This window comes from Silene latifolia, chromosome Y (assembly GCF_048544455.1).
Source record: "Silene latifolia isolate original U9 population chromosome Y, ASM4854445v1, whole genome shotgun sequence".
NCBI lineage: Eukaryota > Viridiplantae > Streptophyta > Magnoliopsida > Caryophyllales > Caryophyllaceae > Silene > Silene latifolia.
In genome coordinates, this window is record NC_133538.1 from 17,671,312 (window position 1) to 17,686,112 (window position 14,801).

Consider the following 14,801-nt stretch of genomic DNA (forward strand, 5'->3'; position numbering starts at 1 on the left):
GTGAGAACCCCAACAGGTAGCCTCCCCATAATCCTTAGTGACAGCCCTTGCTCGAATCGGCGAGCCAAACTCAATGGATTCAGCTCCAAATCATTTGCGTAGCGTGATAATTCATTAAACCTCTTTTAATACTCCGCCATAGTCATGCTCTCGGTCATACATAAAGTGCTGAACTCGCCCCTCATCTTGTTCCGAATGTGCTCGGGAACAAACTGGACTCTCATAGCCTTCTTGAACTGTGCCCATGGAATAACAGGTTCACCCTTGCTCCTATAATACTCATGAGCCCACTCTTTCTCTCTATTCCACCATGATCCAGCCTCATCCCTTAGGTAGAACGCAGCTTGTTCCACCTTCAACTCTTCCGGACAGTTCATGATACGGTCATTATGTACCAAAAATAATACCTAATTATAACTAACAAAAGCTAGTGATAAGTAGGGTCGACCTCCACAGGGAGGCAAGGTATCTATCTGTAAGTCCGTCTATCTAAGTCACAAATGGGGGGTTTTAAATTTTGGTTTTCTAAACTACTCAAGATTAAAAGGCAAGAGAAATAAAGCAAGAGTAATAAAGCTAGAAATTGAGAGATAAGTGATCAGATAAAAGAGGTGTGTCAGGATTTCGGTTCACCATGGCAGTTTATCGACTCAATTGCAAATAACCTAGACAATCTACTGTGAGAAGGGCAAGGGAAAGGTCCTTCCGGTCCGCTATCCACCCTAGAATTCCACTAACTTAACTTCCGTCCTCATTAGGGTAGTCTACTGTTCATAGCAGGTCTGTTTATTCCAATCTTCCGATCCAGGAACAAAGTTAACCAAATTAATGTTATTTAGAAGCGTGCACTCAACTAAATATGTGTTACAATTATATTGCTATGGGGACAGATTCTCACATGTAAATGGTCTATTCTATCCACTATATCGTCACAATTCTACCATGGATCCCCTAGTCCTAACATAGGAAATTAACTACTCATGTTTTTAATGTAATCAATAATAAAAAAAGGCATGCTAATGGAAAACATGATTAAGGAATAACAATCAAGCATAAATTAGACAAAGGCAAGAGTAATTGTTCCGGGTGTAATTCCGGAGCAGGATTTGTTACCATGTAAGCTTGTAGAATGATGACTTTGCTTGACTCTTCCTTTCGGCCTCTCCTGAAACAATGAACAAACTGAGGGCTCGGCTTGGTACCGAGCGAACTCACTCCGACGCTCAAGTCAGTAAACTTAAAGGGATTAAGTTGTGTGTTACTTGGCAAAGTATATTGTAGAGAGATAAGGGAGTTTGTACCAGATTAATTGTGGATTATTAGCTTGTTTTTTGGATCCTTTCCTCAATGAGGGTTGAGGAGTATTTATAGACTTTCACCTTTTGTCACGTAGTGGCCAAGTGACCAAGTGGCAGAGCAGGTGGAAAGACTGTTGTACCCTCAGCCGAGGGACCCATGGCAGGCCGGCGGGCCTTGTTGACTCCATGCCGAGGGGTCTTGGATGTGAGTACACGGATGTGTATCCCGGCTGGCTAGTTGCCTAGCCGAGACCCAAGTGACAGGCCAACTGGCTGCGTCGGTTAGGCTGTCCAAGGTGTTGACTTGCTTTGGATATCTTTGACCTTGCTCAATATGTTGAGTCGGTCAGCGGGTGCAGAATATGCCCCATCAATTTGCCTCCAGCGTAGTCTATGCCGTGGTATGTACCTTCGATGAGTATTGAGCGTATTCTGCGCAAGTTGAAATTTCTTCCCCGACTTATTCTTCCTCGGCTTGGTTCTGCTCAGGCCGTACCGTGTCCCCCCTCCACATGGATGTGTAAAGGGCATCAAATGTGGAAAAGAAAATGGCGCTGGCCGAGACCGAGGTTGTGAGTGCCGTGTGCTTTTGATTGCCCCCAGCCGGTGCTGCCAAGCTCGTTTGAACAGCGGGCCGTTTGGCATGTAGATACCAAGGATCGTGTTGAAGAAGATACGTCGATTGGCATTCTGTCAAGGAACGTGTTGAAGAAGTTTTGTAACTGTTTGTCGATTGACATTCCATGGCTGCATGCTTGACACGTGGCTCGGCGTTGATTGGTTGACGCTTCATGGGCTTTGCCCTGATTGGTCCGTTTCATGGGCTTTGCTCTATAAATAGAGCAGTTAGCCCCTGATTTTGGCCGCCAAAAATTCACTTTCTCGAAAAAAATTTCTTCTCTCTAGCCTTCTTTGACGAAACTTCTCTCTAGTCTTCAAAGCGCTACTCGGCGTAGCACTTTTCCAAGGTAAACAAACAAATTTTTCAGCTTTTATTTGTTAAGTATTTGTTGTCATGTCTTCTGCTGATGCTGGACCTAGTACTTCTGCGCCGGGGGGTTCCCCGTCGCGCCCTGATGAAGAGGAGGCACTGGTTGTCACCCCGTTAATCGTTGGGGGTCCCAGGCCGCTTTCTCCTGAGATTGATCCAAAATATGTGGAGGATTTCGAGGATGATGATGATGATGATGATGGTGATGACGGTGATGATGAGGAAATGGCTCATTCTGATGAGGAGAGGCCGCATCTCTTGGATCACGGCGACGCCTGTAAGATCGGTCCTGATCGTGCCTGGACAAACAAGTTCGCCAGTTGCTCTGGTTCTGAATTTTTTGAACATCATTTCTCCTTCGGCAGGGAGTATAAGATTGTTATTCCTAAAGAGGGTCAGGCCGTCTGTTGCCCTCCCCCGGGTTGTATCGGCGTATACATCAGACACCTGGAGTATGGACTCCGGTTTCCTCTGAATGAGTACGTTGTTGCCATTATTAAAGCCATGAACGTCGCCGTGGCCCAACTACATCCGTTGGCCATCAGGACGATTGTTGGTTTTGTATGGTTGTGTCTTTTCAAAGGGGAGGTCCCAACGGTGAACCTCTTTCGCCGGCTTCACCACCTTCGACAGAATGTCGTAGGTGGCACGGGGTGGTATAGCATACAGACTGAGCCGGGTTATATTACCGTCTCTAAGCTTACTTCTTGCAAGGACTGGAAGGGGCGGTGGGTATACGTCAAGGTTCCGGAGGATTATCCACTGCCCCGGTCCTTCCAACACCGTGTCAATTTGCGGTGTGAGAGTCGGGGGGAGCGTGAGAAATATGTTTCCCGGAATAAGCTTAAGATGGACGCCTCGAAGGTCTATCTCAATGAGGACGAAAGGCGGGCAATGAAGCTGTTTGAGGCTGAGAAGGATGGGACGCCTAAGGGATGGATGCCCCCGACGCAGATCATTCTTCAGGATGAGCTGCTGTGCCATGTCGGCCTCATACCGGCCCTCGAATAGGGTGAGTGGGGTCGGTGTGAGGCCCATCTCTGCTTTTAAATTTTCTGTTTTTGAACTTTGATTTATTTCTTTTACTTAACTCTTGCTTCGTTTCCTTTGCAGACCGCTTTGGCCCGGAACTGTCTGTTGACGTCCTCGAGAGGTTGGGACTTGACAAGAACAGGAGAGTTATTGAGTTGCATCCTAAGGCCGCGGCACGCGATCGAAGACCGGCCCCGACCGAACTCATGGATCAGCAGTTGAAGGTTTTGGATGCGGGGGTGGCTCAGAGGAAGATCGCCGGTAACGTGCCGTGCCGAAAGCCAAGAGCAATGTCTACGGCGGCGACGGCGTCAACTTCAGTTCAACCTTCAATCCCTGCAGTCCAAAAGGAGAAGGTGGTGGTCGTTGTTGATGTCGAACAGGAGGTCACCGTTGCGGAGGAATCTCCTCTTTTACGTAAGAGAAAAGAGACGGCTCTGCTTGCCCATTGCTCTGATAATCGAGGCCGGTAAAGAAATGGGTCCTCCAACCAAGAAGGCCAAGCCTGGTGCATCTAACTTTTGTGGCTCGGTTTAGCTGGTTCATTAGGCGTTCTGATGAAAAGCTCTACGTATGTCAATAAATGTTGACATGGATGCTTTGTCCGAATTTTTGTAAATCAACCGCCGCCGTCTACGGTCCCTCCGAATGGCTATTAGAGAAGCGGCCTGTGCGGTAGACGGGTGATAAGAATGCTTTGCCGCATCTCCTCCTTCCCGAAGCCTTCCCCGCCTGATTAGGAAGATCTTTGGCGAAGTGGGCTGACGTGGCTGGTGCTCACATTATGGAGCAAGAAAAGGTCATGGCTAAAGCTGCTCCTGCGCTTGAACGGCTTAGGCTTGAGCTTGATGCTTCTAAGCAAGAGGCCGAGAAGGCGAAGAAGGACATTCAGGCCGACGAAAATGATTTCCTCGGCGAGCGAAAGCTCGGGGAGGATCTTGAAAGGCGGTCCTGGCCGAGAGGGCCAAGGTTGAGGCTGCGGAGGGCGACGCCGCTAAGTCATGGGGGAGGAGCGGGACAAGCTTGACACCTGCTTTCGACTTTCTTTGTTAAGAAGTAGGAAGAATGGAAGTCTCTGTATTTGGCTCGGTCGAAGGCACACAGAACACAAGGTCAATCCTCGCCCGGAGGGAGGAGGACATTGAGACGCTCCAAATCGACGTCATCCCTAACATGTGCGCCCAATCACGGGACCAGGCCGAAGAAGCTACCAGGGAAGTAATCGAGAGCTCTTTCTGACGGCTCCTTCCCGTGGCAAAAATTTGACCAGCTGCTTGATGATAAGGCGGCCTGCGAGCAAAAGGTCAGCGGAGGAGCCGAGGCGAAGAAAGCCGCCGAGGAGGTCTGCGAAGAAGGCGGCCCATCTTGAAAAGGTGAAGGCGGCCGGGGAGGAAGTTGAGAGGGCAAAGCATGAAGGCTGCCGCAAGTCGGCTCGGGTCGCCCATCGATGGTGATGCCGTTCTGCTGGCGATGGCGGCGAAATGGCATAGAGAGATGGGTGGTCGTCACCGATTCACCGGCATCTCGGATAGCCACTGTTCGGGGCCAACTATTGAGCCTTTCCTCCCTGCCATCTTTTGGCACTTAATGTCTTATGTCTGTAACCTTTTGTTGTTCCTTCTCTTTTTGTAAACTCTTGGTAGGTTGTGTTTAGGCTATCCCAATGGGGACGGCCGTCGACTTCTTTCTTGTATTACCTGTAAATACTTTAATAAGAGTTTGTTTATTTTGCCTCCGGCTTGGCCGAGGTCTTTATCTCATTTTCTTCTGAGTTGTCTTCTTTCGTTATTAATTGAGCGCTTTTTCCCGTTTCTGCCTTCGGCTTAGCCGAGGCAGTTAGAATGCGTATCTCAACTGTACTTAACGTTTTTAAACATGTTGGCGTGTCGGTCGCTTCCTCCACCGCCCGAGGCGGTCAGATTTGCGTTTCCCAGCCGCCGTTGTGAACATGTTAGCGTATCGGTCGTTGTGTCCCCGTCACTCTCGGTCTGGCCGAGGTAATCGGGGCTACGGCGCGACAGCGTTCGTATCTGTAGACATGTTGATTGCTTCCTCTTTCACTCTCGGCCTGGCCGAGGCGTCCGACTTGCGTTTCTCAACCGTACTTATACGTTCCTAAGCATGTTGGTCGTTGTGGCGAGTAACAACTGCTGTGGGCAAGTCGCGTTTCCCTCGTCACTCCCGGCTTTGGCCGAGGCAACCGAGTTTACGTTTTGACTGCTTTCCGTCTCAATAGTGCCTATACGCTTTTGTACTTCGGGAGTGACTGCCTGGCTTTGGCCGCGGCGTCTACTTTGGTAGGACTATGGAGGGGGATTCTTCATTTTGATGGAAAACTTGGAACACTTTTCATTAGATATAATCATGCGTTGGGGTGCCCACATCGGTCTCGGACACCTATGCCGCTATATGAAGTATTTGCTAAGGTTGTCGGTGTTCCAGTGGCTCATTAGAGGCACATATTCCATGTCTGTCAGCCGGTATGTACCCGGCCTCATTTCTTCAACCACTTTGTAGGGTCCTTCCCAGTTGGCCGTCATCTTGCCATGGATGTTTCCTTTGTTGGTGGCGGCCGACTTTCTTAGGACTAGATCTTCTACTCTTAAGTCCCTTTTGTGGACCCTTCGGTTGTAGGCTCTTCTCATTCTGTTTTGGTAAACGGCTAAGTTGAGTCGTGCCGTGTCTCGACTTTCTTCGACCAGGTATAGGGAGGCTCTCAGGCCTTCCTCATTTTCGACTGGGTCTAAGGTTTGCGTTCTGAATGTCAGCACCGATGCTTCAATTGGTAGGATGGCTTCAGATCCATAGACAAGGTGAATGGACTGTATCCCGTTGCTTCTTTCTCCGTGGTTCTAAGGGACCACAGGACTCCGGGTAGTTCATCAGCCCACCTTCCCTTTAGATCTTCAACCTTCTTTTTCAGCCCGTTTAGGATTGTTTTATTAGCCGCCTCCGCCGCCCGTTGCTCGAGGGTGGCGGAGGAGGAGAGTATGCAAACTTGATACCGAGTTCTTCTAGCCGCCATCACCGTGTCACTCCAAAACTCTCGACCGTGGTCAAATACCATGACTTGGGGTAACCCAAAACGAGTTATTACGTTCTCCCAAATCACCTTTCTTACGGCCGCCGTGGTCTTGGCGAGTGCTGCGCGACTTCGACCCATTTGGTGAAGTAATCAACGGCGACGATCAGGTACTTCCTTCCTCCGGAGGCCGTCGGAAATGGCCCTAATAAATCCATCCCCCACTGTGCAAATGGTAGGGGGCTAAGTACTGGCTGCAAGTCTCGGGAAGGTGCATGTATCACCGGAGCATGCATCTGACAATTCTTGCACTTCTTGGTCTTAGTTCTGGAATCTTCAAGCATGGTAGGCCAGAAGTAGCCGGCTCGGAGAGCTTTGTGGGCTAGCGTTCTTGCCCCCATGTGATGTCCACCGATGCCTTCGTGAATCTCTGTCAGTATGAGTTCCGCGTCGGCTGGGCCGACACATTTCAAAAGTGGTCTTATCACGGACCTTCTGTATAGTTCTCCTTCGAACACCAAGTATCTTGCGGCGATCCTCTTTATCTTCTCGAGAGAGACTGCGGTCCTCCCAAACTCTTTTGTTAGTTTGTATTTCATTATCGGAGTCATTCACGTTGTCTCGCTTCTATGTCGCCCACCATGCCGATGGTCTCGGTGATGCTTTTCGCATTCCTCGATATCCACCAAAGACAGTTGGTGACATTCTTGATGGTTGAATGGCCGTTTTGAGAGAGTGTCGGCTCGGTTGTTCTCGGACACAGGGATGCATTGGATTTGGAAAGATTTCAATTTTGCGGTGTCAGCTTTTACTCTTTCCAGGTATCTTACCATCCCATCGCCTCGAGCCTCATACTCTCCTCGATTTGGTTAGTCACCAATAGTGAGTCTCTTCAACACAATGTGTTCCGCCCCGGCGACTCTAGCTAGCTCGACTCCGATTATCACCGCCTCGTATTCGGATTCGTTGTTTGAGGCCGAGAAGGTAAATTTCAAGGCATACTCAAACTCGTCCCCGTTTGGGCGATGATAAGGATGCCGCTCTGAGTTTCTTTTGTAGAGGACCCGTCGGTATATACTTCCCATACGCCGGGCTGGGATTCTTCTTGGTATGTGCACTCGGCCAGGAAGTCTGCAAGTGCCTGCCCCTTTATCGAGGGCCTCGGCCTGTATTGAATGCCGAAGCCCGATAGCTCTCTTGCCCATTTGATGAGCTCCGGATTGTTCAAATTTTTCCAATGTTTTCTCCAATGGTTGGTCGGTTAAGACCATCACGGATCTTGCGTCGAAGTAAGGTTTCGGTTTCCTTGCGGCAACGGCGACGCAAAGGCGCTTTTTCAATCGGTGGGTAATTTCTCTCGGCGGGTAGCAATGTATGGTGACAAAGTAGATTGGGTGTTGCTTTGCTTGTCTTCTTCTCGATGATTACGACCGACCGTGGCCGAGGTAACTGCTATGTATAGATATAGCGTCTCCCCCAGCATCGGCCTGGACAGGGTCGGGAGAGTTTGAAGATGAGCTTTCAGTTGCCTGAAAGCTGTGCTCTGTTCCTCCCCCCAGCTGAAGTCTTTATTCCCCTTCAACACTTTGAAGAATGGGGTGCTTTTGTCGGCTGACCGAGAGATGAAACGGGCGAGAGCCGCCATCCTCCCGGTCAACATCATAATCTCTTTTCGATTCCTCGGCTCCGGTAGGTCTAGTATTGCTTGGACTTTCTCTGGATTGGCATCAATACCCCTGGCGCTGACAAGTACGCCGAGGAACTTACCTGCCTGGACACCGAAGTTGCATTTCATTGGGTTAAGTTTCATCTTGTATTTCCTTAGTGAACAAAATGTTTCGCTCAAGTCGGCCAAGTGCTCGCTGTCAGACTTGCTTTTTACAATAGCATCGTCGACGTAAGCCTCGATGTTTCGCCCTTTTTTATCTTGAAACACTTTGTCCACCAGCCTAGTGTAAGTTGCGCCAGCGTTTTTCAAACCGAACGGCATCATTTTATACATGTATGTGTCGTGTATGGTGATGAATGCGCACTTAGGCATGTCTTCTTCGGCCATAAATACCTGATGGTACCCTGAGAAGGCGTCGAGCAGGCTCAGCATAGTGTAGCCTGCCGTTGCGTCTATTAAACTATCTATTCGAGGCAAGGGATAGCAATCTTTAGGGCATGCTTTATTAAGATTTGTAAAATCAACACACATCCTCCATCCCCCTGATGACTTCTTCACCATCACCAGTACAAGGCATGATAAAGCCCGCCTCTAATAGTTTATCTACCTCGGCCTTGATGGCGTCATCCTTTTCGGCCGAGGAGTTCCTCATCTTCTGCTTGACAGGGCGAGCGTTGGAGAGTACGTTCAGCTTGTGAACGATTACCTCTCGGCTCACACCTGGCATCTCGGCGGCTGAGTACGCGAAGACGTCTTTGTTCTTTCTCAGCAGGTCTAGGAGGTCGGCTCTGAAATTTGGCTCCAGGCCGACACCGACAGTTACGGTGCGTCCTGGGTCAATCTCCACTTGCTCGGTCTCGGCTCCCTCGACCATACTGACGTTGTTGGTGCTCATCGGATCACCCTCCTGTCGTAAGGATGGGTTCTTCCCCTTCTTTGATTTCTTCTCCACTTTGAGGGATTGCATGTTACACCCTCTGGCAGATATTTGGACATTGATAATTTCGTCTCTCTCGTCCTTTGAGATGAGCTTTTGTGCCTCCCCCCGGTCCGAGACATACATCAGTGTCAGGGCCCGGATGGACATTACAGCATCGGCCTCGCTCAAAGTAACCCGGCCTATCAGAACATTGTAGGCGGACGAACCATTAATGACCACGAACTCAGATAAAACGTTCTTGGCCGCATCCGCCTCGCCGAACATCACCGATAACCTGATTGACCCCAGGGGTACTAGGCCGGCCCCAGAGAAGCTGTACAGTGGGTTGGTGCAGGGACTCAGGTCCTCAATCTTCAGACCGAGGTTGAGGAAGCATTCCCTGAACATGATGTTTGTGTAGGCGCCTGTATCAATTAGGCACCTCTTAACCAAGTGGTTGGATATGTCCAGGTGGACTACCAGCGGGTCACTGTGCGGGGCTACGACTCCTTCGTAGTCTTTCTTTCCGATGGTTATATCGGGGACGGTGGAAGCGGGGACTGCTGTGGTGGGCACAAAGTTGATGGCTTGGTAAAGCTCATTTAGGTGCCGTTTGTGCCCATTAGTCGATCCTCCGTTCTCGTTTCCTCCGATAACCACCTGGATCACTCCCATCCTCTGGAATACTGATTTCCTGTTCGCCCTGCCGGAGCTCGTTTCCGGGACCCCAGCTACGTACTTGCTGAGGGCCCCCTTCCGGATCAGCTCCTCGATGGCGTTCTTCAGATAACGACAGTCGTCGGTCTTATGGCCGGGCTGGCCGTGGTAATCGCAAAATTGGTTTGCGTCGCCCTCCGCCCTCGTCTTGGGGGGTCTTGCCCACTTCTGCCCTTCATTCTTGCTCGGGGCATAGACCTCGGCCATGATTTGACCGGGGGTGAGACCGTGATACCTCTTCCGGGTGTATGGTCCCGAACTCCCCGGCGCCCGCCGAGCTCGTTTCTGTTAGATCTTTCAGGCCGTGACCTATTCATGTCACGGTGACCTTCATCGATATTCTCCCGGCGGCTCCTCCTTTCCCGGTGCCCAGCTCACCGTGGCCTACCCAGTCTTGTGGTAATCCTCCACCTTTACGGCTTGGTCCGCCATCTTTTGGCGGAGTCCGGGTTGAGGACCTCGCACTTGATCGGCTCATTTTTGAGCTCGCCTTTCGGGAGGCCTTTAATCGGTCGAAGGCCGCCGATTCGGTGTTCGGCTCGCGGATCTGGCTGAGCTTTTGCATCGAACCTCTTCACATAGCTTCGTTGAGACTCGTCCTCCCCCTGTCGGATAGTGAGCAGATCCGATGTCTCCACGGCCCTTCTCCTGTTGCAGGCGTACTGGGCTATGAAGTTATCCCTTAGATCGGCGTAGCAGGATACCGAACCATTAGGCAGCCCCTTGTACCAACTCTGGGCCATCCCATGCAGGGTTGTTGGGAAGACTCGGCACCATACCTCATTAGGCTGTTCTCATACCGACATGTAAGACTCGAAAGCCTCGGCGTGGTCGGTAGGGTCACTGTCCCCTTTGTATGATAGGGACGGCAGCTTCAGTTTGGTCGGCACGGAGACTCCGAGGACATAAGCACTGAGGGGCTGTCTGACCATGTGTCGAATGACACGCGGCGATCGGCTCCTCGCAACCCTTGTCCGGCTTCTCTCCCCGTGGCGGGAAGGGCTTCTTGTTGTCTGACTTTGGAGAGTCGGACTTCTTTCTTCATTTCTTCGAGGGTGGCCTCGTTGTTGCCGCGGCGCCGCTGTCCTCCCTCGAGGTGGGGAAGGACTTTGGTCTACCACTGACACCACGGGCACCGCCGGCGTCCTTGCATGCTCATCTCCTTGTATTGCTCCGGTCAAGTTGATCGGAGTCACTTTATGGGCCCTGGTCACCTGCGGGTGTGCTGCCGTCACCGTCGTTGCGGCGGGGTGATCGCGTATTACCCATCGTGTCCAGGAACGCCTTTGTTTGGCGCATCGACCACATGTCCCATGACATTGACTTGGCTGGTGGGCAGCGGTGTTTACAGTAGTATGGGCATCCCGTCGCCGGTTGAATGACTCGGCGGTGGGGGACTGCCCAATCTCGGACTATGGACTGTGTCATCCTGATAGAATGCAGTTTCGTCGCTCACAATTACTTCTTGTTGCTTTGACATCTTCTTAGCTTGCTGGGTGGGTTTTGTTTTGTTTTTTTTGTAAGGGATTTGACTAGCTTTTCGTATTGAGGTTCCTACAGACGGCGCCAATTGTTCCGGGTGCAATTCCGGAGCAGGATTTGTTACCACGTAAGCTTGTAGAATGATGACTTTGCTTGACTCTTCCTTTCGGCCTCTCCTGAAACAATGAACAAACTGAGGGCTCGGCTTGGTACCGAGCGAACTCACTCCGACGCTCAAGTCAGTAAACTTAAAGGGATTAAGTTGTGTGTTACTTGGCAAAGTATATTGTAGAGAGATAAGGGAGTTTGTACCAGATTAATTGTGGATTATTAGCTTGTTTTTTGGATCCTTTCCTCAATGAGGGTTGAGGAATATTTATAGACTTTCACCTTTTGTCACGTAGTGGCCAAGTGGCAGAGCAGGTGGAAAGACTATTCTACCCTCGGCCGAGGGACCCATGGCAGGCCGGCGGGCCCTGTTGACTCCATGCAGAGGGGTCTTGGATGTGAGTACGCGGATGTGTATCCCGGCTGGCTAGTTGCCTAGCCGAGACCCAAGTGACAGGCCGACTGGCTGCGTCGGTTAGGCTGTCCAAGGTGTTGACTTGTTGTGGATATCTTTGACCTTGCTCAATATGTTGACTCGGTCAGCGGGTGCAGAATATGCCCCATCAGTAATAATAAGAGAACAAGAAATTAAAATAAATAGAGTATTGAGATAAAGGAGAAAGGAATGAGTACAATCTAATAGAATCCGGCGTAAAGAACAATCCACCAAAGTAAGAGCAAAGTTAAGAGACTAAGCAGTCAAGAGTGTTTAAAGATATGAAGAGAGATTAAGCAGAAAAGTCAGAAGTGTTTTATGACCTAATTACGACTCCCTTATATAGGGGAGCGAAAATTAACATAATTAAACCTATCACGGATTACTAAAACCCGTGTAACACAGCAATCTACTCGATCGAGTACATTCAGACTAATCGATCGAGGTCTTCTCCAGCAAATCTACTCGATCGAGCACTTTAGGCTCTCGATCGAGTAACTCCATAAAAGCACATTTCAATCGAGTATAAAAGACTACTCGATCGACCTTCTGTTCCTGCCAAACCACTCGATCGAACTCCAGAACATCTCGATCGAGTGCTTTCCACTGAGAACAGCCTTCAACTCGTCTTGGCAGCTCCATATGACCTTCATTCACGCATCCCGAGGTACGACTCTTGCTCTAACAACTCCGTCTCCTTACAATGCCGGCTAAATGGGACGAATAAGGGGTGATTCCGCTACTTTCGGGTCCATTTCTGCAATTAAGACAAAATAAACCAAAGTAACCAATTCAGGGTAATTTGCAATATAAAGCGATAAAAAAAGGCATAGAAATGCGTGCAATAAGAGGCTAAAAAGTCTATATAAATTGCACGTATCAAATCTCCCCAAACCGAACATTTACTCGTCCTCGAGTAAACTAAATTAATAGTCATAGCTACAGCAGTCAATATGCAAACGAGTTGTATGATATCCATAAATAAGCTGACCTATCGACCTTGCAAAACCATAAAAATCGGACTCTCACGGGTCACTCTTCTCTCATGAAGCAAAGGGTGAAAGTATATGTGAAAGAGAGAAAGAGAAGACAGTCACTCACCTAAACTGCGACCTACATAACATGCATGCAACAAAAATGATAGACGATTCAAGTACCATACATACATTCCAACCAACAATATCCGTCACAGCCGAGGGCTTACAAAAGATATGGGAAAGTGAGGTTACAGGTAAGAAAAGGCAAAATAAATTATGGAAATGTGGAGGTAAAGCGTCAAGCTAGCACCAAAACAGGACCATGTAAGACCATCCGAATCTTAGCTGTCTAGAAAATAAAGCACAAGTGAGCCCTTCATTGGCACACAACTCATTACCCAGTACACAATCTCCTCAAAAAGATACAAATAAGAGTGGAGGATTAGACCGTCACAAACTTCCCTTTTTTTAATACGGTCTCATCTTTTCAAATTCTCCTTTTTTTTCTTTTCTTTCTTTCTTCTTTTTTTCTGTTCACGTTTTTTCATTTTCATTTTTTTTGTATTTTTCATCCTTTTCCATGCTTTTCTCATTTTCCTGCCCACATTTCTTCCTTTTCTACCAACTCTATATAAATGAGAACAAACCAACTAGCAGCAATAAAAATATACCACAAAAATTACACTAAACTAGCTTGATAGGCAGGCTTAATTTGGGTGTAGCTAATGGGTCAAAAGGCTATTTTTTGCAAATGTGGAGCTAAATGGGTGAAAATGAAAGAAAGAGGGAAATTGTAAGCACCTCCCTGCATGTGACACCGACCACAAACCCGAATGTACGCAAGTACAAGCAATCGAATCTCATAAATGTGCAAAAGTGATGAACATGTTATGCAAGGAGTACTACTCTCAATTCCTACATGAACTGGTCATGAATGACACCAGTGATATGGCTCTAAAGCTCAGAAATTGTAAAGTAGGTTGTCAAGTTACAGGTCAAGTCTACACAGTCAGCTATATTTTTGACATTAACTCGTAGATATGCGCATGACTAAAGTAATAACTGTCAATTAGATGCAAGGCTTAAGTGATATGACAAGTTAAAGTGCAGTGTCATCATGGAAATCTACCGTTCTGACTGAACTTATATGCAAAATGAAATGTGAATATTTTTTGAATTTTTAACATTTTCTAATTTTTTTTGGATTTTTGATGAATTTTTTTTTGAAATAAATTACAATGCAAACAAAAAGTACAATACCCTTCCCAAACCAAAACGGACAACGCCCTCATTGTCCTCCAGCATACACCAGCAGATATATAATGGGAAAGGGGTATATACAACCAATAAATGAATGAAAAACAATAAATAGAAAGGAGACAAAAATAAAGAAAAGAGCAAGATATACATACAAAATGACGAACTTCCCCAAACCAGCCAGAAAAATGGGGAAGTGAGTAGACCAGCAGCTACTCGTCGCCCTCCTCCTCCTCCTCCTCTACCACCACGAAGTCGGGATCTCGCTCCTGCTCCCTCCTCCTCCCCTCCTCAACTCGAGCTTTCTCCTCCTCCTTAGCTGTGTCCGACTCGCTAGCTGGCTGTGGGCACCCCTCCGCCGGGTACCGGTAGAAATAAGGGTGTGGCCAGCCCTCAGGAACGGGGCGTCCTCGTCTCATGTGATACTCATTTTGAGGGAACAAGGTAAGCGCAATGTCCCGCTCCATACGAGCCTGCCTCATAAGAAGCTCAAGATGCAAACCGTCACGACGTCCTTAGTCAATGACCACGGACGCCTCAAAAGGTGGAGGAGGAATAAAATTAGCTGGGTAGACCGGCTGTGTAGAAGAAGGAGTGGGAATAGAGATCGGTTGAGGCATGGGCGTGGAAGACTGCCCAGCCTCGGTCTGTGTGGATCCCTGTCCAGTCTCAGGTCTCTTCCGCTTCTTAGCAGCGGAAGTAATGGTAGGTGGAGCCAGTGGAAGGTGCTAGAAGGGCAAAGGTGGAGGTAGCCTACCCCTAACAGTAAGTAAAGGGACAAGACGGGGTAGGGTGGTGCAAGGTAAGGTCTCGGACAAGGAATTACAAATCTTCCAAGTCCGCTGGTCGGAAGCTAGCCAAAACATTGCCAACATGGCAGAGAGATCTAGGTA